General features: G+C 41.3%; 1 long non-coding RNA gene across 1 annotated transcript in view; it reads left to right on the top strand.

The window, feature by feature from the left end:
- The first annotated feature begins 411 nt into the window (after positions 1 to 411).
- The window catches only part of LOC309810126, a 250,433-nt gene continuing 239,991 nt past the window's right edge, over positions 412 to 10,853 (top strand). The window contains exon 1 of the long non-coding RNA XR_014294947.1: positions 412 to 462. This is a non-coding gene — a long non-coding RNA (uncharacterized lncRNA). The remainder of the gene's footprint in view (positions 463 to 10,853) is intronic.

Below are 10,853 nucleotides of genomic sequence, written 5' to 3'. Positions count from 1 at the left end.
CTGACTGTAGTGTTGAAACCATCCATTTGTCTTTCTGTGCAAAGCACTTCAGAGTTTGAACCTTCTCTCTGACTGAACTCTGAATTCCCTGACACCTTCTACATGATACTCTGAAATCTCTATGTAAATTACAAATGGAGGTCTTTCAGTTAAAAATTCTTATTTTTACTTACTGTATCCCTCCTCCATCTTACTGTTTCTGTAACAGATATCTCACTGATGTGTCTGTCCCCAGTAGCTTATTAATTCTATTTCTGAGCCATTGTGCTTACATTCTGAGCACTGTACTTAGTACATTAGGTTAAGCAACGTAACCCAGATCAATTTCTCGGGCTGTCATTGGTTTCGTTTTTGTTTTTTAACATTTGAAATAGCCACTAACTACCAGTAGCTAGTCCAGATGGAGAAGTGTCATAAGTTAGAATGCACACAGGATTACAAAGACATAATACCAAGAAAAAGGTAAAATCTCTTTAATAATTTTATATTGATTACATGTTGAAATGATAAATTTTAATATACTGGGTTAAATAAGAGCATTATTAAAATGGAAAAAAATTGAACGTGATGAAGAGATATTTTTAGCTCAAAGCAAAGGAGATGAATTCTTTTTTTTTTTTTTTGGCAACTAAATAATGTTATTTATTTATGCTGTTAATAGTTTAAGACAAAAGTGGATTGAGCCAAATGAACTTTTTTAGACGGCCTTTCATATCTATATTTGGGGTCAAAAAGTCATTTACTTGCGAATCATGGTTACTATTTAGGGCAAACTATTTTTATTGAATAATTGATCTTCAGGAGTTCATGGAGGCCATATGATTAAAATCAGTTCATAGGTAATAGGTAATTAGCAAGGGGAAGAGACAGTCAAGTTACCAACTGTAGTCATTTAGCTTCACAATAATCCTACTTGAACTGAAATCATCTACGACCTTGCAATCTGATACCTCTAGGCACACAGAATCCAGTACAGTGAAATTAATTTCCTTGTGTTGTTTTTCTGAAGTATTCAATACAGCTTTTCACAGTACATGATTATATTTATTTTCAATAATCTTTGCATTTTATTAAAATTTAAATAAAGCTGCATAATCAGTCAGTCCTTAATGATAGATAGCAAAATATTAACAAATAACTTACCAGACAAGGAAGGCACTTGTTAATTTATGGGACTTGAACACTGTAGCAGAATTTTCAAAAGCAGCTTTAATGTAATAGAACTTGTCATATTAACTGAGCCCTTTTTTATGTATTGTTAACAGCATTATATCATTCACACACCTAATTGAATTCAATTTCTAAGACGTACTTTCTTCCTTAACAATTTTTTTTTTTTCAGTTTTACAATACGGAAAAATAGTGCTAACTTCAAGGTTTCTTACTTCTCACTACTTTTTTTTTTGTTGTTGTTGCTTTATAACAAATTTAATCAGTTATACATATACATATGTTTCCATATCCCCTCCCTTTTGCATCTCCCTCCCAACCTCCCTATCCCACCCCTCTAGGCGGTCACAAAGCACCGAGCTGATCTCCCTGTGCTATGCGGCTGCTTCCCACTAGCTATCTACCTTACGTTTGGTAGTGTATATATGTCCATGCCGCTCTTTCACTTTGTCACAGCTTACCCTTCCCCCTCCCCATATCCTCAAGTCCATTCTCTAGTAGGTCTGTGTCTTTATTCCTGTCTTACCCCTATGTTCTTCATGACATTTTTTTTTCTTAAATTCCATATATATGTGTTAGCATACAGTATTTATCTTTCTCTTTCTGACTTACTTCACTCTGTATGACAGACTCTAGGTCTATCCACCTCATTACAAATAGCTCAATTTCATTTCTTTTTATGGCTGAGTAATATTCCATTGTATATATGTGCCACATCTTCTTTATCCATTCATCCGATGATGGACACTTAGGTTGTTTCCATCTCCGGGCTATTGGAAATAAGGCTGCTATGAACATTTTGGTACATGTCTCTTTTTGAATTATGGTTTTCTCAGGGTATATGCCCAGTAGTGGGATTGCTGGGTCATATGGTAGTTCTATTTGTAGTTTTTTAAGGAACCTCCATACCGTTCTCCATAGTGGCTGTACCAATTCACATTCCCACCAGCAGTGCAAGAGTGGTCCCTTTTTTCCACACCCTCTCCAGCATTTATTATTTCTAGATTTTTTGATGATGGCCATTCTGACTGGTGTGAGATGATATCTCATTGTAGTTTTGATTTGCATTTCTCTAATGAGTAAAGATGTTGAGCATCTTTTCATGTGTTTGTTGGCAGTCTGTATATCTTCTGTGGAGAAATGTCTATTTAGGTCTTCTGCCCATTTTTGGATTGGGTTGTTTGTTTTTTTGTTATTGAGCTGCATGAGCTGCTTATAAATTTTGGAGATTAATCCTTTGTCAGTTGCTTCATTTGCAAATATTTTCTCCCATTCTGAGGGTTGTCTTTTGGTCTTGTTTATGGTTTCCTTTGCTGTGCAAAAGCTTTGAAGTTTCATTAGGTCCCATGTGTTTATTTTTGTCTTTATTTCCATTTCTCTAGGAGGTGGGTCCAACAGGATCTTGCTGTGATTTATGTCATAGAGTGTTCTGCCTATGTTTTCCTCTAAGAGTTTGATAGTGTCTGGCCTTACATTTAGGTCTTTAATCCATTTTGAGCTTATTTTTGTGTATGGTGTTAGGGAGTGATCTAATCTCATACTTTTACATGTCCCTGTCCAGTTTTCCCAGCACCACTTATTGAAGAGACTGTCCTTTCTCCACTGTACATTCCTGCCTCCTTTATCAAACATAAGGTGACCAAATGTGCGTGGGTTTATCTCTGGGCTTTCTATCCTGTTCCATTGATCTATCTTTCTGTTTTTGTGCCAGTACCATACTGTCTTGATTACTGTAGCTTTGTAGTATAGTCTGAAGTCAGGGAGCCTGATTCCTCCAGCTCCATTTTTCGTTCTCAAGATTGCTTTGGCTATTCGGGGTCTTTTGTGTTTCCATACAAATTGTGAAATTTTTTGTTCTAGTTCTGTGAAAAATGCCAGTGGTAGTTTGATAGGGATTGCATTAAATCTGTAGATTGCTTTGGGTAGTAGAGTCATTTTCACAACGTTGATTCTTCCAATCCAAGAACATGGTACATCTCTCCATCTATTTGTATCATCTTTAATTTCTTTCATCAGTGTCTTATAATTTTCTGCATACAGGTCTTTTGTCTCCTTAGGTAGGTTTATTCCTAGATATTTTATTCTTTTTGTTGCAATGGTAAATGGGAGTGTTTCCTTGATTTCACTTTCAGATTTTTCATCATTAGTATATAGGAATGCCAGAGATTTCTGTGCATTAATTTTGTATCCTGCAACTTTACCAAATTCATTGATTAGCTCTAGTAGTTTTCTGGTAGCATCTTTAGGATTCTCTATGTATAGTATCATGTCATCTGCAAACAGTGACAGCTTTACTTCTTCTTTTCCAATTTGGATTCCTTTTATTTCCTTTTCTTCTCTGATTGCTGTGGCTAAAACTTCCAAAACTATGTTGAATAAGAGTGGTGAGAGTGGGCAACCTTGTCTTGTTCCTGATCTTAGTGGAAATGGTTTCAGTTTTCCACCATTGAGGACGATGCTGGCTGTGGGTTTGTCATATATGGCCTTTATTATGTTGAGGAAAGTTCCCTCTATGCCTACTTTCTGCAGGGTTTTTATCATAAATGGGTGTTGAATTTTGTCGAAAGCTTTCTCTGCATCTATTGAGATGATCATATGGTTTTTCTCCTTCAATTTGTTAATATGGTGTATCACGTTGATTGATTTGCGTATATTGAAGAATCCTTGCATTCCTAGCATAAACCCCACTTGATCATGGTGTATGATCCTTTTAATGTGCTGTTGGATTCTGTTTGCTAGTATTTTGTTGAGGATTTTTGCATCTATGTTCATCAGTGATATTGGCCTGTAGTTTTCTTTCTTTGTGACATCCTTGTCTGGTTTTGGTATCAAGGTGATGGTGGCCTCGTAGAATGAGTTTGGGAGTGTTCCTCCCTCTGCTATATTTTGGAAGAGTTTCAGAAGGATAGGTGTTAGCTCTTCTCTAAATGCTTGATAGAATTCGCCTGTGAAGCCATCTGGTCCTGGGCTTTTGTTTGTTGGAAGATTTTTTATCACAGTTTCAATTTCAGTGCTTGTGATTGGTCTGTTCATATTTTCTATTTCTTCCTGATTCAGTCTTGGCAGGTTGTGCATTTCTAAGAATTTGTCCATTTCTTCCAGGTTGTCCATTTTATTGGCATAGAGTTGCTTATAGTAATCTCTCATGATCTTTTGTATTTCTGCCATGTCAGTTGTTACTTCTCCTTTTTCATTTCTAATTCTATTGATTTGAGTCTTCTCCCTTTTTATCTTGATGAGTCTGGCTAATGGTTTATCAATTTTGTTTATCTTCTCAAAGAACCAGCTTTTAGTTTTATTGATCTTTGCTATCATTTCCTTCATTTCTTTTTCATTTATTTCTGATCTGATATTTATGATTTCTTTCCTTCTGCTAACTTTGGGGTGTTTTTGTTCTTCTTTCTCTAATTGCTTTAGGTGCAAGGTTAGGTTGTTTATTCGAGATGTTTCCTGTTTCTTAAGGTGGGATTGTATTGCTATAAACTTCCCTCTTAGAACTGCTTTTGCTGCATCCCATAGGTTTTGGGTCATCGTGTCTCCATTGTCATTTGTTTCTAGGTATTTTTTAATTTCCTCTTTGATTTCTTCAGTGATCACTTCGTTATTAAGTAGTGTATTGTTTAGCCTCCATGTGTTTGTATTTTTTACAGATCTTTTCCTGTAATTGATACCTAGTCTCATAGCATTGTGGTCGGAAAAGATAGTTGATACAATTTCAATTTTCTTAAATTTACCAAGGCTTGATTTGTGACCCAAGATATGATCTATCCTGGAGAATGTTCCATGAGCACTTGAGAAAAATGTGTATTCTGTTGTTTTTGGATGGAATGTCCTATAAATATCAATTAAGTCCATCTTGTTTAATGTATCATTTAAAGCTTGTGTTTCCTTATTTATTTTCATTTTGGATGGTCTGTCCATTGGTGAAAGTGGGGTGTTAAAGTCCCCTACTATGATTGTGTTACTGTCGATTTCTCCTTTTATGGCTGTTAGTATTTGCCTTATGTATTGAGGTGCTCCTATGTTGGGTGCATAAACATTTACAATTGTTATATCTTCTTCTTGGATCGATCCCTTGATCATTATGTAGTGTCCTTCTTTGTCTCTTCTAGTAGTCTTTATTTTAAAGTCTGTTTTGTCTGATATGAGAATTGCTACTCCAGCTTTCTTTTGGTTTCCATTTGCATGGAATATCTTTTTCCATCCCCTTACTTTCAGTCTGTATGTGTCTCTAGGTCTGAAGTGGGTCTCTTGTAGACAGCATATATATGGGTCTTGTTTTTGTATCCATTCAGCCAATCTGTGTCTTTTGGTGGGAGCATTTAGTCCATTTACATTTAAGGTAATTATCGATATGTATGTTCCTATTCCCATTTTCTTAATTGTTTTGGGTTTGTTATAGTAGGTCTCTTCCTTCTGTTGTGTTTCTTGCCTAGAGAAGTTCCTTTAGCATTTGTTGTAAAGCTGGTTTGGTGGTGCTGAACTCTCTCAGCTTTTGCTTGTCTGTAACCGTTTTAATTTCTCCATCAAATCTGAATGAGATCCTTGCTGGGTAGAGTAATCTTGGTTGCAGGTTTTTCTCCTTCATCACTTTAATTATGTCCTGCCACTCCCTTCTGGCTTGTAGAGTTTCTGCTGAGAGATCAGCTGTTATCCTGATGGGGATTCCCTTGTGTGTTATTTGTTGTTTTTGCCTTGCTGCTTTTAATATGATTTCTTTGTGTTTAATTTTTGACAGTTTGATTAATATGTGTCTTGGCGTATTTCTCCTTGGATTTATTCTGTATGGGACTCTCTGTGCCTCCTGGACTTGATTAACTATTTCCTTTCCCATATTAGGGAAGTTTTCAACTATAATCTCTTCAAATATTTTCTCAGTCCCTTTCTTTTTCTCTTCTTCTTCTGGAACCCCTATAATTCGAATGTTGGTGCGTTTAATGTTGTCCCAGAGGTCTCTGAGACTGTCCTCTGTTCTTTTCATTCTTTTTTCTTTATTTTGCTCTGCAGCAGTTATTTCCACTATTTTATCTTCCACCTCACTTATCCGTTCTTCTGCCTCAGTTATTCTGCTATTGATCCCGTCTAGAGTATTTTTTATTTCATGAATTGTGTTTTTAATCGATGCTTGATTCATCTTTAGTTCTTCTAGGTCCTTGTTAACTGTTTCTTGCATTTTGTCTATTCTATTTCCAAGATTTTAGATCTTGGAAATAGAATCTTGGATCATCTTTACCATCATTATTCTGAATTCTTTTTCAGGTAAACTGCCTATTACCTCTTCATTTATTAGATCTGGTGGGTTTTTATCTTGCTCCTTCTCCTGCTGTGTGTTTTTCTGTCTTCTCATTTTGCTTATGTTACTGTGTTTGGGGTCTCCTTTTTGCAGGCTGCAGGTTCGTAGTTCCCGTTGTTTTTGGTGTCTGTCCCCAGTGGCTAAGGTTGGTTTAGTGGGTTGTGTAGGCTTCCTGGAGGAGGGGACTAGTGCCTGTGTTCTGGTGGATGAGGCTGGATCTTGTCTTTCTGGTGGGCAGGTCCACGTCTGGTGGTGTGTTTTGGGGTGTCTGCGGACTTTTTATGATTTTAGGCCACCTCTCTGCTAATGGGTGGTGTTGTGTTCCTGTCTTGCTAGTTGTTTGGCTTAGGGTGTCCAGCACTGTAGCTTGCTGGTCGTTGAGTGAAGCTGGGTGCTGGTGTTGAGATGGAGATCTCTGGAAGATTTTTGCCGTTTGATATTATGTGGAGCTGGGAGGTCTCTTGTGGACCAGTGTCCTGAAGTTGGCTCTCCCACCTCAGAGGCACAGCACTGACTCCTGGCTCCTCAATTTGGGATGATGTGTTGTCTATTCATGTATTCCACAGATGCAGGGTACATCAAGTTGATTGTGGAGCTTTAATCCGCTGCTTCTGAGGCTGCTGGGAGAGGTTTCCCTTTGTCTTCTTTGTTCTCACAGCTCCTGGGTCTCAGCTTTGGATTTGGCCCCGCCTCTGCGTGTAGGTCGCCGGAGGGCGTCTGTTCTTCGCTCAGACAGGACAGGGTTAAAGGAGCAGCCTCTTCGGGGACTCTGGCTCACTCAGGCCGGGCGGGAGGGAGGGGCACGGAGTGCGGGGCGAGCCTGCAGCGGCAGAGGTCGGCGTGACGTTGCAGCAGCCCGAGGCGCACCGTGCGTTCTCCCAGGGAAGCCGCCCCTGGATCCCGGGACCCCGGCAGTGGCGGGCTGCACAGGCTCCCGGAAGGGCGGTGTGGGCAGTGACCTGCGCTCGCACACAGGCTTCTTGGCGGCGGCAGCAGCAGCCCCAGCGTCCCACGCCTGTCACTGGGCTCCGCGCTTTCAGTCGCGACTCGCGCCCGTCTGTGGAGCCCCTTTAAGCAGCGCTCTTAATCCCCTCTCCTCGCGCACCAGGAAACCAAGAGGGAAGAAAAAGTCTCTTGCCTCTTCGGCAGCTCCAGAGTTTTCCCGGACTCCCTGCCGGCTAGCTGTGGCACATTAGCCCCCTTCAGGCTGAGTTCTCGCCGCCAGCCCCAGTCCTCTCCCTGCGCTCTGACTGAAGCCCGAGCTTCAGCTTCCAGCGCTGCGCGTCCCGGCGGGCGAGCAGACAAGCCTCTCGGGCTGGTGAGTGCCGCTCGGCACCGATCCTCTGTGTGGGGATCTCTCCGCTTTGCCCTACCCAGGTATGTGGTGAGTTTCTTGCCTTTTGGGAGGTCTGGGGTCTTCTGCCAGCGTTCAGTAGGTGTTCTGTAGGAGTTGTTCCACATGTAGCTGTATTTCTGGCGTATCCGTGGGGAGGAAGGTGATCTCCGCGTCTTACTCTTCCGCCATCTTACCCGGAAGTCAGGAGATGAATTCTTGACGTAGTGTATAGAATTACGAAACTTGACAAAGGTGAGGGGTGTTTTGTTACACAGTAAAACAGTAAGAAACAGGAGAGGAGAAATTTAGTTCTTTGAACAGAAAACTTTTAAATTCAATCTTTTGAGTTATAACGCCAGTAGGAGAGAAGAAAGGAGAAACACGTACTGAGTCCCTCTTTTGTGTTCTTGGTGCTGGGAAAGCAATGAAGCTCTGGGAAGGTGTGTTCACAGCACACTCACCTTTCAAGAGGTGAGAGTTGGCAAACTTTTCTGGGGTTACTACTTATAAAGAGTGCCTACTGTGGCTAGATACTGTTTTATGGTATTTGGCTTTTTTTTCCCTCCGTGTATTTTTCTCCTTCCTTCATACAAACTGAGAGTCTATTCCATGGTCCTTATCTCAGGAGGTATAAGGCAGGCTGGAAAGTGAAAGTAACTTTGAAGTCTTTCTAGCTTTTGTTTGCCAGAGCTCTGATTCTGGGGGGTCTGAGAAGAGTTAAGAGGCAGAAGAGGATTTGCTGATAGGAAGAGGATATCTTGAAGGGGTCGGTTAGCTTAGAGCTTCACTGTCACACTGGAGAAAGGCTACTCTCTCCGGATTAGGAGGGAGAGGAGAGAGGACGGTGGGTCCAGGCACTGCAGGAACAAAGCCCTGGGAAATACCTTGGGAGCAGCAGGACTCCAGAGGGGTGTATTTAGGCAAAAGGGCCACGGGCACCCTTGTCAAAAAATTCTGTGCCACAAGTGTGGGACACAAGCAGCAGAGACCACCAGACCATGGCCCCAGGTGGACCTGGACAGTAGGTGTCTCACTCCCACTCTAGATTTTGCTGGAATCCAGAATGAAGGCACATCACAGGTTAGAGAAGGAGCCCTAAGGTTACAGTTCCTCCTGGTATAGTGGAATGTGGGCTTCAGTCAGAAATGAATTCAAATCAGAAACCGTAAAGCCAGTGATGTCTATTTTACAGTCTGTTCACAGACAGGAGGGTCACCCCCTACTGCAGCGGTGATGGAAAATGTTTGGGGCTATGAACTCCTTTTCTCTCCTGCAGATTTTCTCTCTGTAGATTTCCTTCTCAGTATATAAGCATGTAGGGTCACAGGGTAAGAAGATGAGATTGTCTTTTCCATGGACGCTGTGAGTTGTACCTCTAGAAACCTGGAATTTACAAAACTTCACAATCTACCCTTGGCAGGAAATCTGGTAGCCCTTCAGAATGGGCTGGGGAGCTGCATCCTGAAGGGGTGATGGCCACTGAACTAGAATCTAACTCATTTTACTGCCTGTAAATGACAGTAAGGGACATTTTTCCTTTTTATAAGATAGGATTTTACCTATCAAAAAATCAAGGCTGTTAAAAAAATAAAAAAATTTTAAAAACCTTAACTGGGAAAGACTCTTACTTAGCAAGACAATCAAGCCCCACCCCCAGCACAGCTGATCAAGCCACCTAAGGTAGAAATTCCCACCAAGTGGGAAAATGTCAAGTCGATGCTTTGAACTGAGGTTGGGGGCATTCTTACCCACATTTCCCACCACCTAGAGTATTCTGTGTTCTGTGTCTCTCTCTCAACCTTCCTTCCCTGGTCTAAGCCCAGTGGAGAAAAAAAAAAACCATTGCTCATCTAATACATACTGCTATTTCTACTAGGAAGGAAGAGAAGCAATAATGACAAGTATAGGATCAAAAAGCAGTAAAGACCAAGGTATAGGATCAATATCCATACCTTGGGATGTCAGGAAATAGGGGAGATAGGAAAGCCAAGGGGCAGACAGTGGAAGAACTTCCATTCCTTGGCTGTGTATAGAACAACAAACAGAATTTGTTAATGATAGATTGCTCAGTTATTTAATTGCCTTTAACCAATGTAATGCCTCTGGTGCTACAGAGAATTTAGATCTGGTCATTGGCCTCTTAGGTCACTACATCCATACAACAAGTTCAGGGATTGGAGTCTGAGTCCTTGTTCTTCCTAGGCTGTGCGGGTGCTGCTGGGGCAGGCACTCAGTGAATGTCTGTGACTGCCACCACCCAGAGTGGCCAGAGAAGATGCTGGGAACCACTCGTATCCCAGTCACCAGGACAGCAGTAGTCACTGCATCATCGAAACCCAAATTACATGCTGGTGATAGGGTAGTGAACCGTCACTAATCAGTGATAGAACCGTGGTCCACTAGAGCACGAGTCCTTGGAGAGAGTCTAGTATCACCCCTTGATCCTGTTGACAAGGAAAGGGGGACCAAATGAGGTCGACCAACCAGTCCACAGTTCTTTTGCTGGTGATTGGAAGAATTGCGGGCCACAATCTTCTAATATCCAGCCATGCGTTCTTGCTCTTCAATTAGTAACTTGAATGATGAGAGTGGCTCAAGCAGGGGTCACAAATGTAGCAGAAACAAGCAAATCAAGACTAGTGGTGAACAATCAGAAGTAATAGGCCTGACTGGGGAGGGGGGTGTCTGCCTTGCCTAAGACTTTCAGATTTTTCTCCTGTGTTGGTTTTCTGTAACCAATAGCTACAGACTTAGTGGCTTAAAACAATATAGATGTATTATCTAAAGGTCAGAAGTCTGAAATGGGTCTCGCTGAGCTGAAATCGGGGTGTTAGCAGGGCTATGTCCCTTGTGGAGGCTCTAGGAGAGAATTTGTTTTCCGTTTCTAGGGGCCACCTGTATTCCTTAGCCCATGGCCCCTTCCTCCATCTTCAAAGCCAGTGATGGACGATTGAGTCTCTCATGAGGCCATCTCTCTGGTTCTGATTCTGTCTTCCCCTTCCATTTTCTATGCCTGTGATTACACTGGGACCACGCAAATAATCCAGGATCTTC

This window comes from Mesoplodon mirus, assembly GCF_964341445.2.
Source record: "Mesoplodon mirus genome assembly, chromosome: 9".
NCBI classification, from domain to species: Eukaryota; Metazoa; Chordata; class Mammalia; order Artiodactyla; family Ziphiidae; genus Mesoplodon; species Mesoplodon mirus.
The sequence above is the reverse complement of the archived record's forward strand: the minus strand, read 5'-3'. Positions and strand labels throughout refer to the sequence as shown.